At 35.3% G+C, this 18,503-nt stretch overlaps 1 protein-coding gene and 1 long non-coding RNA gene across 2 annotated transcripts in view; both read right to left on the reverse strand.

The window, feature by feature from the left end:
- trol (terribly reduced optic lobes) overlaps positions 1–18,503 on the reverse strand; it is a 668,955-nt gene that overhangs the window by 107,669 nt on the left and 542,783 nt on the right. The gene's annotated exons all lie outside the window — the stretch shown is intronic.
- LOC136779693 (uncharacterized) lies at positions 4,682–5,615 on the reverse strand. Its single transcript, XR_010823647.1, has 3 exons — positions 5,185–5,615; positions 4,924–5,092; positions 4,682–4,832 (listed from the first exon to the last, which is right to left on the reverse strand). It is a non-coding gene; the product is annotated as an uncharacterized lncRNA (long non-coding RNA).

The following is an 18,503-nucleotide window of genomic DNA, read 5'->3' on the forward strand; positions in this document are numbered from 1 at the left end:
TCACCTGTAACAAAAATAAAATAATCAAAAAGTATGTTTCCTTAAAAATTTACAATAATTTTCATATTTTGTTATTAATTAACACTCATCTGATATGTTATTTCTTCTCTGTTATTTACTAAAATCCTTTCTTCTTTTCAGCAATCGTTTTCCGAAAATATTATTCTTGTTTACAATTAAAAATTAATGTTAACCGCGCCATTTGACAGCTAAGGACAAACTCCATTTTGCTACAGTTAAAATTCCCTAGATAGGGAGTCCTTAATCTAAGGAGCTCCTTAAGGACCGACTATGAATAGGGCCGTTAGATGGGTCCTTGATAAGGACCCATCGCAGCAGCGTTGCCAACTCCGCCATTTTATTATGCTACGCTGTACAGTGATGTCAGTGATGCCAGAAACAAGCTTTTACCAACGAAAATAAAGTTAACCGCTAGCCAGCAGCAGTATAGAAAATTTGAGGAAAAGGGGTATATATACCTTCTCTTCAAATTATCTATACTGCTGCTGGCTAGCGGTTAACTTCATTTTTGTTGGTAAAAGCTTGTTTCTAGCATCACTGACATCACTGTACAGCGTAGCATAATCAAAATGGCGGAGTTGGCAACGCTGCATCGCAGCCAAACCCGCTAGTAGTAGCAGCAACAGCAGCAACAGCAGTAACAGCTAGCACCGCTAGCCATCTTTTGCGCCTTCACGGCAACTCGCCTCATCGGCATTTATTGGACGCCTCCACGGCATCATCAAACGAGCGCCTCCACCGGTAAAATCTAAGGGTCGACTACTTTGGTAAGTATCACCCAACCACCCACCGCCTACCAACAGGGGACTACCCCTCTGTGGCAGTCTCCTCCCTCCTAAGGGAGATTTCTCCGGGGACTTCCCAGGAGAAATTAAACCCTCTCCTTCCCCTCCACACTGCCTCCGAGGACTACCTTGGACCCAGTGTTCCGAATCTCCAATCCAGGGCTCTCGAAAGAGTCGGGTAGTGGGAGGGGTAGACTCACCCTAAGGGTTGGGGTGGCTCGGAGTCACTAAAGCTCGTGGAGAAGGCGGCTGCGGGGCAAGGGGACTTCCCCTTCCCTAACACTTCTTCTCCACCTTTGCTTCTCTCCGCGGCTGGGGATTTTGTTGGGGAATACCCCAGGGAAATTGTCCAGTCCCGGAGAAATTAAGTTCGCGTACTTCCTGGGGAATTTTAGTTCTTGGGAATCTTCTGAGAAAGAAATTCCCTAGAATTTAACGGGGGCAAATTCCGTAGGAATTCGATATATTTAAGTCTCGCGGTCTTCTTTGTATATATTTGTAAAAATTGTATATTATTTATTTATTTAAATAAAGATTCCTTTTTCCTGAAAATCGTCTTTGAAACTTTTATTTGCGAAAGAAAACCTTCCCATCTGACCACAGGACTGGAAACTACTTGGACACTGTTTCGCACAAAATTCATGTACCCGATAACCCAATAGTAAAAGATCCTCTTCCGAAAAATTCTTAATATTATAAACGGTGCTCTTATTTGAATAACTTTTCAAGTAACAACTTGTATTAAAATAAATACCAATTTCACATTTTTCCATTGTGATTTATACAATGGAAACTATTATATTTACTCTTAAGAAAATAATTACAAACCAGATTATACCAATTATATTATATTCGGTTAACTTTAACGATGATGGGACAATTGAAATTATTGAATATCTATATACCATACTATGTACCACACGATGATTTGAAAATGCAGACAGTTTATATTTCAAGTTTTTTTAGGCAGTGATGCCAACTTTTGTATTGTAAATAAAATAATTCCCTAATGAACAGAGTTAACAACAGTACAGGGCGTTTTTCTAACCGCGGCATATAGGAGATTCGTGTTAGTTGACTATAGCGCTCAGGATGATGATTTCTGAGAGCGCGCGCGCGCTGATTGGTCAATATCTTGTAGTGGCAACATGAAATGGTCCGTTACCAATACAGGGTTTTTCTCTAACAGCGGAACATAGGATTGTGTATTTAACTATAGCAATGAAGCACTTACTATACATTATTATAATTAATAAAAGCGTAGATAATTACAATTTAATGGTTATTTTAGTTTAATTGCTTTTATTATTCATTATAAATGTCATTTTACTCAATTAATCTTGGTTACTACGTTTAATATTTAAATTAAATGGAAAACAATAATTTGACTATAGTAAAATTTACTATAGTCAAATAACACGAAATCTCCTATGTTCCGCTGTTAGAGAAAAACCCTGTAGATGAATACGAAAAATGAGACCCATCCGCCATTTTGAAGTGGAGAAGTGTTTATACATGCTAGTTGTAGCAGAAAGAGGTTTGAAATGGAAAAATGTCAAATAGTGAGGTTACTAAAGTAAAAATGGAAAATAATGATTGGAAAGTTCGAATATTCTTACTTTCCATTCATTATTTTCCATTTTTACTTTAGTAACCTCACTATTTGACATTTTTCCATTTCACACCTCTTTCTGCTACAACTAGCATGTAAACCAAGGTTGCCAAGTCCGCCATCTTGAATAGTACTACGCTCTATAGTAAGTGAATTTTGATATAAGGAATGCAGACTGCACAAAGTATACTGCCAGCGGAAATACGTCAGTAGCCATCTTAAATGCAGAACGTAATATATCAAAAATTATATATATTATATTCACAGCCTGTCACCGTGAACGGCGTGAACGAAGACAAATGTTTTTTATACGGAAAAATAAAGTGTAATAAAGAAATAAGGAGTAGTGACAGCTTTGATCTATCTGACAGCTGATGTACTTATGGTATAAGTGAATAAATAAAATAAAAATGCTTTTCCTAAATTGATTTTTAATTTTGATAAAATGGTCAAATGTAGCCATTAATTAATTAGATTTGGTAATAAATACAACAAATGCGTTTTATTATAACAAATGAGTTGAGGTAAAATAAACTCAATGTTTTTATATTAATCTGTTAATAAATGCATTTTTTATTTATTATTGAGTCCAATAAATTAATGGTTATTAAAAAAAAAATTTCTTGTAATGAAAAAAAAATGAAAAAATTTTAAACTTCACCAAGACTCGAACACGAGCCCACCGCATGACAAACGGCAACCTTACCGCCTGCGCTACAGCGCTCACTTGATGTACCAAGAGCAAAACAGCCTTTTAAAGACTGACTACAATTCTTTCACTAACTCGTCATAAACGATCAAGAATTAGCTGTAATAATAAATACATTTATCTACATAGCATTATTGTACTAAATTTATTGTTTTTAATTTGAAGCATACATTTTGCATGAAGATATGATAATTTAAAACCATTCAGTACTCTATATACAAAACTATTCATATGCTCAACTATCATAAATTAATTAAGTAATATTATAATATTTGTTATATGTAGTCGAATAACTATGATAAACCAGCATATGAATAGTTTTGTATTTAAAGTATTGCATGAACATCCTTAAAGTATCGTATCTTCATGTAAAATGTATGCTTCAAATTAAAAACATAATAAATTTAGTGCAATAATGCTGTGGAGATAAATGTATTTATTATTGCAGCTAATTCTTGATCGTTTATGACGAGTTAGTGAAAGAATTGTAGTCAGTCTTTAAAAGGCTGTTTTGCTCTTGTTACATCAAGTGAGCGCTGTAGCGCAGGTGGTAAGGTTGTCGTTTGTCATGCGGTGGGCTCGTGTTCGAGTCTTGGTGAAGTTTAAAATTTTTTCATTTTTTTTTTCATTACAAGGAATTTTTTTTTTAATAACCATTAATTTATTGGACTCAATAATAAATAAAAAAATGCATTTGTTAACAGATTAATATAAAAACATTGAGTTTATTTTACCTCAACTCATTTGTTATAATAAAACGCATTTTCTGTATTTATTACCAAATCTAATTAATTAATGGCTACATTTGACCATTTTATCAATATTACAAATCAATTTAGGAAAAGCATTTTTATTTGCTTTGACTTTTTAGGTAAACGCAGCACCACTTCACACGGATAACACGTAAAAATGTCACGGTTAGCGGTAGTTGCTCTTCTTCTAAAGCCAATGTTGCCTGAAGTCCAAATCACACCTATGCTTTCCAGGCATAGTTGTGTTTGTGCCGCTTCCCTTTAAATTTTCTATACTGCTGCTGGCTAGCGCTTATCTTCATTTTTGTTGCTAAAAGCTTGATTCTGGCATCACTGCCGTGTGGAACTATTAATTTGCTAATAAAAGCAGAGGCTTAATTTTAAGAGATTGCAACATATAGTAATTAATATAGATACAATTGTAAAAAGAAAACAAAAATTTTATTTTACATATATTAACTTTAAATAAAATCCAACAAAGTACTGTAAAATATCTAACATGTTATATTATATATCTAATCTGTCAGCTTCTTTATTTTAATATTCATCTCAATTATCACAGTTTGATCCTCAGCGATGACACAGTAACCACATTATGGTGAATCTATTCTTTTTTTTTAATGTTCGATCCACATAGCTTCATCTTCAGCAGTGATACAGTAAACACACGTACATTACTATAATTTAATCTGAAACAAAATCCCACAAAGTACTATAAAACATCTTACATTTTATATTATATATCTATTCTGTCATTTTCTTTATTTATTATTGTATTTACCCAAATTGCTGACTCATTTATTTTAATGTCTGTCTCAATTAACACAGTTTGATCCTCATCAGCGATGACACAGAAACAACATTATGGTGAATCTATTCCTTTTGTTTTAATGTTCAATCCACATAGCTCCTTTCTCAGCATTGACATAGTAAACACTTTACAATAATTTAATCTGAAACAAAATCCCAAAAAGTACTATATAAAATCTTACATTAGAAATTACAAATGTAATCTGTCAGCTTCTTTATTTGTATCGTATTTACCCAATGTGTTGACTTGTTTATTTTAATATTCATCTCAATTAACACAGTTTGATCCTCAGCGATGACACAGTAACCATAATATGGTGAATCTATTCCTTTCATTTTAATGTTCAATCCACATAGCTCCATCCTCAGTAGTGACATAGTAAACACATTACTATAATTTAATCTGAAATAAAATCCCAGAAAGTACTATAAAATATCTTACATTTTATATTATATATCTAATTTGTCAGCTTCTTTATTTATTATTGTATTTACCCAGTTTTTTCACTCATTTATTTTATTATCCGTCTCAATTAACATAGTTTGAATCTCAACGATGACACAATAACCACATTATGTTTAGTCTATTCCTTTATTTTAATTTTGAAAATCCGCATAGCTCCATCCTCAGCACAGTGACATAGTAAACACATTACTATAGTTTAATCTGAAATAAAATCCCACAAAGTACCACAAAATATTTATATCTTACATTTTATATTATAAAATTTATTGTTATACTTATCTAAAATGTTCAGTCCTTTATATACTTTTAAAAATTATTTTTATGTACATTTTACAAATTTCGTCACTTTATTTATTCACTTATACCATCAGTATATCAGCTGTCAGTAAGATTAAAACTGTCACTTTATTTCTTTATATTACTTTATAACTTGCGGTATGTATGTACGATACAATAATACTAACATTTGTCTTGGCTCACGGACCATGCATTATGTATTTTGAAATTAGTAATTAGAAATATCTATATTGCGGTCCCTCTACAGTCTCTACCCTCTGACGTATTTCCGCCGACCAGTAGTATCAGCAGCGACTATAGCGTAGTACCCAAAATAGTACTACGCTATAGGATATGTCGCTTTTGGGTACTACGGTAGTACCGAAAGTACTACACTTGGCAACCTTGATGTAAACACTTCTCCACTCCAAAATGGCGGATAGTTCTCATTTTTCTGATTCATCTATTGGTAACGGACCATTTCATGTTGGCACTACATGATATTGACCAATCAGCGCTCTCAGATACCATCATCCTGAGCGTTATAGTCAACTAACACGAATCTCCTATATGCCGCCTTTAGAAAAACGCCTGTATATGAATAATTCTTCATAAATACGCGAACATTGGATAAATTCGAAACTTTGTATACTTTTGTATTTTGATTATGAAAATGATGTTGGAAAATGGTGCAAATTTGATTCCCACTGTGAAAATCAGTAAAAATGTGTACAATTGCTAGTTTTTTTAACTTATCTTCTTCATTAGTACACAGCGGGAAATTGATTCATTTACAATTTGGCTAACTTCACTCTGTATGTTAATATGGAAAATGATATACTATACTATAACTGGTCAACACACGATTCAATTTCCCATTGTGTAGTAATATAAAACATTTTTCAAATAAAGATTGTAGCCCCAGTAATACTTTATAAAAATAGTCCTATAAACTTTTCCCATAATCTTAGTACTTTAGTCGAAGGGTTTAACCATATGATGAATGATTGTTTCTGCCAGGTATTTTTGTATGAAAATTTAGATTCGGAAGTTTTAGTGGTCGCTGATTATAAATATGAAGTTTAAATGTGAGCATTCAAAATGGCCGATCCAATATGGCGACCAAAGCTAAATATTAATGAGATTTTACTGAAACTAATCACTATGACGTTTTTGAGGTCGCTGATTATGCATCTGAAGTTCATATTTGAAAATTCAAAATGGCAAATCCAAAATGGCGGTCAAAAAATGAATAATTAATCAAATTTTTTCGAAACTGGTAACTAGAGGGATTGTGAGAACGCTGATTATATGAATTAGAGGTCCAAATTAAAATATTTCAAATAGCGGATGAAAATGGCTACCAAAAAAGAATTAAACATGGCTGGAATTTGCCACTTGGGGGATTTTGAGACCATTAATTATATAAATTTGCATTTCAAGACAAAATATTCATAAGGCAAATAATATTTACCTCTGAGCTATAGTTATTATGGCCTTGCTTTATCATTTATTTTATTCCAGTATATTATTTTCCCCCATTTCAAATTTAAACTTCGCATTCATAATTAGGGACCCCAGAAATCTCCTAATGAGCAGTTACAAACCGATTACTCCAATAGATAAAAGCGTACTTCAAAGGGTTAAAAGTGATTGAAGGATAGATAGTAACAATAGGTATGTAATTGTTTCTTAGGGTCGGTGTGAGATAAAAAAATTCAGAGCTAGAAACCTCAGAATATGAAGACAAAAAAATAATAGTCATCTTAGTTAGACGCCAATTACTTATGTGAAGGTGATAAATTATTTTATAATTTATCTAATTTTACTTCAAAGTGTATTAATTTCGAGCTTCGGAACATAAAAACTTCTTTTTTGTTTTCAAATTCTGAGATTTCTAGCCCTGAATATTTCCATCTTGTACCGGCCCTTATATAATACCACTGGCGCATTTCGTTAGAGAGAAAATGAAGTTTATTGCGTTGGCCACTTAGCGATCACTGAGAAAAATGTTGCAACCAATGAGTAATCATTTACCAGTCCTTATAATAACCAACTTTTTAAGTGGGTTATGAAGATGAAATTAACGATATTCTCTGAACATATTATATTAATTACTTAAAATTTTAAAGAACATTGCTTAAGTAAAAATTACCTTTGGTAAGAAATTTTCCTGATACAGTGCATTCAAAATAAAGTTCATTCGTAGAAATGAATTTTTGTTAAAAAGTAAAAAGAACTTTAATTTAATTTTTCGAGTTTTGATGGTTCTTACCATCAAAATAAAATTTCCGCTATAATTTCTACCATCATGTTCATAATCAACACATTAAAAATAAAAGAATAGAAAATCTCAAATTATTCTGAGGTCCGCCATTTTCAAAATTTTATTCAACCTTGAAGACCGTATATAATTCGAAAATTACTTGATTAAATTACACTTAGTATTTCGGAAAGTCTTTACTTCCAACTACAAGAATGTAGGCTGTAACGCGAAATCTCCTGCCGCGAGTGATAGAGAGGAATTCGGCTACCTCGCCACTATCTTTAAGTTACTAATAACAGATAAATTTAACTATATCACTTGATAGAAGACCAGATCGCGAATATTGTTGGGCGCCAGGCCGTCTAGGCCACAAGATTCAGAACTTTAATAAAACTTAACTTAAGGATAGTGAAACGGTCGGAAAAGGTAGCTCAGTCCTCAAATATGAAGGTAGAGGGGGTGGATAAGACTCGGGAGATAGTTAGAGAAATTAAGAAAAAGATACAATGAACTAGAGAGCGTTAGAGTTATAATAAGTATAAATAGTCAGGATTTATTACCAAAATTAAATAATTAACGGATTCTACAAAGTATAAAGATATATTCCAAATGATGCGATATAAAACAATATATTTTGGCCGGAAAAATAAATATGGAAATGAAGTTACTTATAAATTCAAAAGGAAACTGTTTCTGGAATGCCTATAGTTTTCGTCGAGTCAGCAGAGAGTAACCACAAGAGAACTAATGATGATCAGGAGAGAATACGTGGAGATAGCAACTATACTTAATCACCAATATCATAAAGAAAGCGATGACGATAAAGACAGCTTTGTCAAACGACTCGCAAGAAAACTTAGGACGGCAAACTTGCCACGATAATTACTTCAATTAATACAGGCGTCCTGCCAATTATTACGCGAATAATACGAAAATAGCTAATTCTGCCACCCAACTTCTCTTATATCACCAATTTGCTCTAGGATTCTTTATACAAATTTAATTATAAAAGGTCGCCGAGGTTGAGAGAGAGAGATTCACCGAAGTCGTTATCACTACACGTGTCGCTCCTTCCACAGTTCAATCCAAAGTGAACGAGTAATGTGTGTCTTTTCCACAAATCGTCGATAGGTATACGAATACATCCGAATCCTTCCGATTACCTTGAATTCGTTAATTCAGGTCTACAGATCCTTTGTTGTTCTCTTGTCCGAACTTGTTTACCTCCCGCAACACGGAAGTGGCATCTGTGAGCTACGCTCAACTCAAGTCAATAATGACGAAAAGTAGCGGCGGTCTTTAATATGTCCCAGGAATTTTCTAGAGAATTAGAGAGCGTTTCGGCAACTTATCAGGACGTTTCCTTGCATAGATAAAATTGCCTAGAGAGTGGCTCCAGGCCACGTAGTCCAATTATCCGATAATATGTCGAAAGGGCCTCTCCAGTATGTCAGCTGATTCTCTATACTACTTCATCTATTTATACAAATAGATAGCTTGTTTCCAATAGGTAGCATACCAATTATCCGCAGGGAATATTCGGTATGATCTGTAGACAATGATAGTTTTCTTCTTCCATGATATCTTGGTCCAAAGACGACTTCTACGCAAGCTCCCTTTCAACAACCGAAGCTCACAAATAAAAGGGAGTTCATACTGAAGACAACGTTCTCCTGATGGCCAATTTCTCTGCTAACTTAAAATTGAAATTATTAAAATAAGTGACCGACCAAAATAGAGTTGACCTTGGATCTCTACATGTTGAAGGAGCGATATTCAGTCCTTACTAGTCGATATGAAAGAAAACGATTAATAAAGGGAGCTATTCGGGAGTTTGAGACGCCAATCAGCCGGTTTAAAGGCAGATAGCGTCACAAGGCCAAAAGAAATATATAATTTTGTTAATAAAAAGTAAAATTGAGCTTTACACTACCAACATTATGTTATTGAGGATGAAGCTCATTTAACCAAGAGATGAATCTTTTAAAGCTATTAAATTTATATTGGAAACATTTTTTTCGACAACGAAGAGTTTTCGAGATATTACACTGTTTTCAAGAAGACCCTATAATGCAAAGACGCAAAAATCGGCACATTTTCATAAAAATTCATAACTCTAACAGCAGGCAAATTTCCGAAAAGTTGTTTTGGGATCATTTGCGGTGATATATATTGAACATTCTGGCAAAGTTTCGTTCTAAACAAATTATGGAGAAAAAAGTTACAGAGATCTGAAAATGACATTTTTGCACAAAATGAGTATATTCAACACAAATAACTTTGATCATTTTTAACTTAAAATTATGCGACTAGAAAATCATTAAAGTTCATTAAAAAACGAAGAGAATAAGACCACCGAGGTTAAATTTAATCAAATTCAACGCAATTGGCAGCAGTTTGAAAAACGAAAGATATTTAGAAAAACATCAACACACAATTTCAACTGCCATTCTACGCATTTTTGAAATATTAATTTCTACTTACTTTTAGCTAAAAGTTGATTAAACAGCGAAGAAGATGCCATGTCAAAAATTGAAATTGTAATGATAGAAGTCATACAATCAGTAATCAAAAATAGCCTAAAATCAATCAAAAATTTTGAACTTTAAAAAATCATAACTCGCGAACCAAAGGTCGCATACGCCCTAAAATTTCGGGATATAGTATATCTTAATAAGCTCATTGACCAAAAAAATCGACGTCAAAATCGGTGACATGAGTGCGTACGACCGGATCGAAATATAATGGAAACGCTCATATATATGTGTATTACAGAATATCACAAAATAATCCAGACTTATAATGTTAATTGTACCAAACGCTGTAAGCGACAATAATTTTTCATACTGACGTTTGACAGTGAAAGGTGCACATTATTTTAAAATCCCCGCTGTAATCGCAGTCTTCAATGCTGTCGCCTGAGAAAATCTTTAGAGAGTATCCATTGGCGTAGAACTGACCTAAACAAGAACGGACGAATGATTCTTACCGAGCGAGAGAGATAGCCATAGGCAATGGCACAGATAGAAATGAGCCTTGGGACGCCTGGCTTGCCCTGCTATGCCGTATAAAGCTCTCTCTCTCTCTCTCTCTCTCGCACTCACTCATTTAGAGCGAGATAGACGAACTACTATAGTTATCACGTTCCATTCCCCTATCTCCGCCTAGCAGAATAGAGTATACAGTGGAGGATCCTAAAACGCGTTTCCTAAACGCATCAAGGGACGCCATTTCTGCCGGACTTTGTACATATAAATGCCCAAGAGTTCCTTGATAAGTGCGGCTCGTTTAAATCATTCTAGTGTTGTGGGATCACACCGTGACGAACTAATTCAAATACTTTTGGGTACAACTAAATTTATTCAGTCCTTGTAGAGTTATTTTACAATGTTGAATTATAAAAATAAATTATAGTTATACAGGTTTTTAGAGGTTTTAAATAAAATGATTATCTAATTGAAGTTAGATTGAATTTAGAGTAACTTGGGAGCTAATGCTCGGTTAAAGTCAGATGACTTGTTCTAGTTACTGCTGGGCCTGGACTGATCGGTCAGGAACCGAGCAGTCAAGTCGTTGCCTCAAAATGCATCGATTCTCATGACCATATATGGTATGGTTTTAGGGAATCGATCGTGCGTCAATGGTTACTAAGTCGACCGTGCGTCAATAAGTCGATTGTTCTAATAGCTGAATAAGACTTTTGGCCACGCGCGCTCTGAGGCCCTGGCAACAGAGAAGTACTGTCGCCTAAGAAGGAGGTTCAGGTTGCATACGAATGACGCCACACGGCGCTTGGTTAGAATGCAACCGGAGCCTTTTCGAATTTAACTAACTTTTATTAATTAAATGTTTTAATTCTAGTTATTGGCTAGTTGATAGAGAAAAGTAGTATAAGTAGTTATATGTATATAACACCCCTCCCCCCCTGGGGGAAGAGTACCATAAGGGACTCTTAATTGTTTACAGCACGGACATATGATCGGAGTTTTGAGAGTTAACATCCTCTTGCATCTCCATAGCTTCTTTTTTTATTACTCTGGTCCTTGGCTTGGATGTGGGCCTACGTTGACAATGGTGCCACAATGCGTAGAGTCCTATTCCAAGTAGAATTAAAACCAAGGCTGAGTAGGAAGATACTGTGTGGTGAAACAGGTAGTGGCCCGTCCCTTGACCTTTTTTTTCTAGGTCCTTCTCAAGGTCCTTTAATTGAACGCTGAGGGTGTTGAGTTCGTTCACTTTGTTTAACACATTGTGAAGTCGAGGTATCTTGTTGGTGTCCGCTGTATTCATGCTGTTTTTGGGATCAATTGTATTTAGAGAAAAGTTATAGTTTGGAATGTAATTCCTTCGCTTGCTTATTCTATAGGTTTGTACGGTTTCCAATATAAAATCAGTAGCTGTTAGCAAACAATTATTATGTAGATAAATTGTCCCGGAGCCCATTAATTCTACGCTGAATTTCGGTTTATTTTTACAAATTATCTCTATAATTTCTTTATGCGGAGTCGTAAATATCCATGATGATGGATTGTTCATTGGTATCAGCATTGGCTGAACCAGGTGTACTGCTTTATGTTCACATGTATTTGTTCCTATCGCTTTCAGATATAAGGCAATTTCGCATGGGTTTACGCTTTTTATTTTTATTATCGGTTTTTCAAACTGGCATAAATATTGGTCGTTAATTATGTTACACTTTTCTAATTCTCTCAAGTCGTATTCTGTATATCTTTCTGTGGTACTGTCTATTGCTAAGTATTCTCTTTTCAGATTTATTATTGTAAAGAGTGTTTTTGAAAAGTTTGTTGGAACTGGAATAGGGTATAAGTGTATAAGCTCGTATTCCTTTGGTGTAACTAGTGGGATACTTAATATTACTATTAGTTTATTGGTTTTAGACCAAATTGTAGGTTTCATTAGCTTTGCTATTAAGTGTATATTTAAATTGTCTAATGTTATTGGGAATTGCGTACCCGATGGAATGTGTTGTACCGCATCTTTTAAATATTGTAAGATTTTTGAATATGGGATAACCTTTGGGTTTTTTACTCCGTCTGTTGCTTGTATCGCAAAATTTAGGAGATGATCGGTATCTATCATTAACTGTTCCGCCGCAAAGTCTATATTGTATAAGGTCTCTCTTTCTGCTTGCTGCGTAAGCAGATTATTCGCCGTGCGTGATAGAATTTCTTCGTTCGCGTACAGATTTCTTACGCTACTATTAAATATTTCTAGATTCCTAACAATAATTTGTATTTTACTTTTTAATGCTTTTCTATTAGTGTCTACTTCATTATCTATATCTTCTAAATGTTTATTTATTCTTTCCTCATCTTCGCTATCCATTGTTCCGAATAACGATTTCCCTAAAGAACCAATCGCATTAATTAAACCTCGCCTTGACCTATCTGTGTTCTGTTATTTCAGTAAATTCCTGTAAGTTTCGTTTTGTCGTGTTTAATTTGTAGTCTATGTCATTTATCGTGTTCATACAAGTTTGCTTATTATTGTCGTTATTACAAAATCGTTGTTCTTTCATTATTTTTTCTAGTGTCCTGTGTCTCGTATAATATTCAGTGACGTCCGTTGTGATTACTAGTTTCCATTTTTCTTTATAGTAGTTTATAGTTCCAATACGTTCGTAAAAGAGTCCTGGTTGTCCAACTATAGGGTCTATTTTGACTTGTTGTTTCGTCCGTCCAATGTGGATAATTGTTAATAACAATAGGAACCTAAAAACGAATATATTATTTATTAGTAAGTGAAGGATTTCTTTCTTTTCTTGTCTTTTTTTTTTTTCGTTGCTGTACGACCTATGGCTAAACGTTACACGGTCGCCAGGTCAGCTTTTTTTTTATGTGTTCCTAAGTGGAGATTTTCCTATATAATGTGCATTTTTCGGACGCAAAGTCATTTTTGTCTCTTCCTTCAAACTGTGTAGTTTCTTAACATTCACCGAAATGGTAAGTGCCCGAAAGCAAGAGTTGGCGAAATACCGGCCTCACGATCGGGGATTATGCGACGAATATGGCGTTCCCCTGTTTGGATTTTTTTGGTGGTTGTAAGTATTTAAATAAAATTACTTTTGTTATGTATTTGATTGTAATTTTTTTTTATTATATTGTTGTCTCTTTTCATTTAGTTTTGTGGAAAACCCTCCGGGCAATCACGGCGAGACGACAGTATCGCCGGCAAGAGCGACATTTCGCTCGAGCGCACGCGAATTTTGGCGAAGAGGAGAACGACTTCCACTAGATGTTCGATTATTACGGGATCCGGTGGCTTCAATATACCGGACTGGTACCCAAACGTGGCTGGGGGTACAGTAACTTCCAAGTGGAGTATCCGAGGGGATGGTACCAATATGCCCCCTCAGAGGACTATGTTTTATGGTACCACATGGTTTGATTGATTAATAAAAAAATTTTTTTTATATATTTGTAACATCTCTGTATTTTCCCCTCCCAAAACAAAAAAATTGTTTAATAAACTACCGATTTTACCTAATTTCTTCTTATTTTTATTTATATTCTCCTACCTATTAGTATGTAGTGAATTATAAGATAGCTCAGGTTTAGTTTTAATTACGATTGATTGTTAATTTGCGGTAGAGTAGACTTGATAGTTATTATTAAAAAAAAATTTACAGTACTTATTATTAAAACTACGCGATTACTTATTATACTTATTTGGTTTATTCACATAATATAGGGTTTTAATCTGTTTACGTGTACATTCACGAATTTTTTTCCGGTTAGTATTTCGTAGTTTAAATCGTTTCGTTTCCTTGTAACCGTATAGGGACCATCGTAGATAGGTTCAAGTTTCTTTGGTCTACCATGCCGAATCATTTCCCTTTTTAGTAAAACTTTATCTCCTATATTAAAATCAATTTCTCGCGTGTTTTTATCATATTGCATTTTAGATTTTTCTTTTTCCTTTATCAGATGATCTTTCATCATGATACCTGCCGAACGCATTCTTTCGCGTAATTCTTCACGGTAGTCTCCGTATGTATATGATGGTTTCGGCGGTGCTTCAAGAAATGTTGGGAGTTCTATTTCTCTCCCAAATAACAATGAGAATGGAGTTTCGTTTGTGACAGTATGAGGGGTTGTATTATATGCAAACATAGCGTATGGTAACCACTCATCCCAATTATTTAAATCGTCATTAACGTAGCTTTTTAAGTATGACGTTAGTGTTCGATGCGAACGTTCTAAAGCTCCATTTGATTGTGGATGGTATGCGGTTGTTTGAATTTTCTCGATTTTCAACAATTTGCATACGTTTTTGAAGAGTTGACTGACAAAGTTAGTATCTTGATCAGTTAATACTTTTTGCGGGATTCCGAATATAAAAAGTATTTTTTCCACAAAGTATTTAGCCACTGTAGAAGCTGACTGGTCTGGTATTGGTAAGGCGATACTATACCTCGTAAATAAGTCTTGAAACGTCAGCGCATATTTATTTGCACGTGGTGTTGGCGGGTAGGGTCCAATAATGTCAAGTGCTACCTTTTCAAAGGGTTCTAACTGTGTATCCGTAATAAGCATTGGAGCCCTTTTTACTCCCCCTGTCTTGTTTCTTTGACATTTGTCGCACTTTGCGATGTATTCCTGTATATCCTTTTTCATGTAGGGCCAGGTATGTCGGAGTTTAATTCTCTTTAAGGTTCTGTGTATACCTTCATGACCTCCAAAGGGTGTGTCATGGTATTCATACAGTATGCGAGTTATTTTTTCAGCGGGATATGTTTCCTCTTTTTCCATTATTTCTGACTCGCTTTCTTCCTCTGATTCGCTTTCTTCTGGCCTTGACGAATCAGCTGTGTCGGCGTCAACGTTCGACGTCTCCGGTTCTGGGTCGACGTTCGATGTTGCCAGTGATGTAACAGTTTCAGCTGTCGTCTCCTTTTTGCTGATTTTTTGTTTCTCCTGTATCAACTTAGGATCTGCTATTGGAGATTTTGCCTTATTACTTGTTAGCGGATCTGAGGGTACCTTTTTCGCTGTGGCCCTTGTGACAACATGTATTCTACTAAGAGCATCTGCGTTGGTGTTTTGTTTTCCTGGCTTATACTTTATTTCGTAATCATATTCTTCAAGTTTCAGTCTCCACCTCATGAGTCTTGATCCTGGATCTTGAATATTGAATAACCATGTCAAAGGTTGATGATCTGTAACTATAGTGAATTTTGTTCCATATAAGTATGGTCTGAAATTTTGAACTGCCCAAACTATGGCTGCTAGTTCTTTTTCGGTTGTACTATAGTTTATTTCTGCTTTGTTTAATGTTCTACTGGCATATGCCAATGGCAGATCTTCTCCCAGAATTCCTTGTGACAACACGGCTCCTACTGCTAATTCAGATGCATCCGTAGTTAAAATGAAAGGTTTTTTAAAATCTGGGTATTGCAATATCTGTGCACTTACGAGTTTCCTTTTCAGTGTGTTGAAAGCAGTTTCTTCCGCCGTAGTCCAATGGAAATTTTTTCCCTTTTTTAAGAGTTCTGTTAGCGGTTTGGCTAGGTCAGCAAATTGGTCTATAAAACGTCTATAATAGCCTGCTAATCCTAGGAATGATTGAATGTCTTTTACATTTTTGGGTCGTGGATATTTTTCCACAGCTGTTGTTTTGCTCGGATCAGGATAGATTCCTTTATCCGATATTATATGTCCCAGATAACATGTTTCTTTTCGTAGAAAACGACATTTTTCTGGTTGTAATTTTAATGTATTTTCCCTTAATCTGGTAAACACTTCTTGTAGCCTCTTGTTATGCTCTGTTAAAGTTGGTGCATGGATTACTATATCATCCAGATACACGTAGCATTTGATTCCATGTAGTCCTGATAACACTGAGTTCATCATACGCTGGAATGTTGCGGGTGCATTTTTCAAACCGAATGGCATACGATTGTATTCGTAGTGTCCCATTGGCGTAGAGAATGCTGTTTTCTCCTTGTCTTTCTCTGCCATTTCTATTTGGTGGAAGCCTGATGCCAAATCTAATGTTGTGAAATATTTAGAATATCCTAATTGATCTAGTATTTCCGTTATATTTGGTAAAGGAAATGCATCTCCTACCGTTACTTCGTTTAATTTACGGAAGTCTACGACTATGCGCATCTTCACATTTCCCTGGGCATCAGGTTTCTTAGGAACTACTAGGAGTGGTGCATTCCATTGACTTTTACTCGTACGTACTATACCTTCTTCTTCCATCTGATTTATTTGTTTATCTATTTCGTTTTTATGTTTTTCTGGCAGACGATAAGGTTTCTTGAAAATTGGGGTGGCCCCTACTTTTAGGGTGAGTGTGTGTTTTACTGCTTTTGTAGTCAAAAGACGATCCCCTTCTATTTGGAATATATCACTGAAGCTTTTACAAATCATGTATAATTTCCGTTTTTCCTCTTCATTGAGATGGGCTACATCTATGAGATTTATCAGTTTGTCAATTCTATCTTCGTTGTAATTGTTTATATGATAAATTGCTGGAGGTTGAGAGTGCTCAATGTTTTCTTCGGGTGGGTCGGGAATTTTTTCTAGTTCCACTATTGGGGTATCTATCTCCTGCTCGTCCTCTGTAACATTGATTATGCTGACGCAGCAGGTTGACTCAGACGGCCTGGTGACACAGTTTCCCATGTACACGCCTGGTCTAAGTTCTCGGGCTGTCGCTAGCCCATCACTCGTGCTATGTGTTATCGCCGCCACTAAAGTTTCGGTTCTCGGTTTCAGGGTCACTGTCTGGGGAGCTGAGTAGTGCATTTGCCAGCTGTGTCCTAGCATCGTAATTGAATGATCTCGGTTTACCGTGTAAACATTTTTCTCCCAGAGATCTACACCTAAGATTCCGTCTGCAATTAATGGGAATGAACTAGGTATTATCTGGAATGGATGCAGAATTATATGTTTCCCTACTTTCATATGTAGTTCCACTGTTCCTGCAGTAGTGAATGGGTAGTTTCCTAATCCAGTAACGGTATTTTCCTTTTGGTTGATCATCGTTCTTCCTTGGAGAACTCCTGCTTTTATGATAGAAATATCAGCTCCTGTGTCAAAAAGTAACATAGCTGTTCGTTTTTTAAATTCATCAGCTTGAACTTCAATTAAATTTTTATGTGAAAAGTTCTGTAATACGTTTAGTCTCGTTGTGTCGAGTCGTAATCGTTCCTCTGCTTGTGACTCTGCGGCACTTATTTGCTGACTGGATTCCCTTTGTTTTTTCTTTTTTAAGGTTCGGCACTCTTGGACTGTATGTCCAGGTTTTTTGCAATAGTTGCATACATCAGATATTTTATTTATTGATACTCTCTTATCTTGAGGTTTTTAGCGTTAGATAATCGTGCGTAGCAATTTTTTGCGAGGTGTCCCTTTCTGTCGCACCTTTCGCAATGTAGATTATCATTTTTCTTATTGTTACCTGTATGGGAACCTTGTTGAATTCCTCTCTTGTTATGATTAGGTTCACGATAGGATGGGCAGGTGCTATCTTCTTCTATAGCCAAAGAGATAGCTTCTTGTAGAGTGAGGCATTTAGAAGCCTTGACTATCGTTGCAATACGCGAATTTAAACCGCGATTAAATTGAGTCAATGCTTGTTTTCTCAGCAATCCTTCTATTGCGGCATTACTGTCTGCTGAGTTTCCTGGGTCTAAGCTTAATTGTAATAGCTCAGTTAGCAATCCTTCTATTCGGTTAGCGTATGCTTTTACTGGCTCGTGCTTTCTTTGTCGGCTAGTATATAGGTCGTTTTGTACGACTGCTACTGATCGTTTAGGCCTGAATATGGCTTCTC

The sequence above is a fragment of the Prorops nasuta genome, unplaced genomic scaffold (genome assembly GCF_024137725.1).
Source record: "Prorops nasuta isolate Cenicafe-Biocafe unplaced genomic scaffold, Cenicafe_Pnas_1.2 PNAS00017, whole genome shotgun sequence".
Classification (NCBI taxonomy): domain Eukaryota; kingdom Metazoa; phylum Arthropoda; class Insecta; order Hymenoptera; family Bethylidae; genus Prorops; species Prorops nasuta.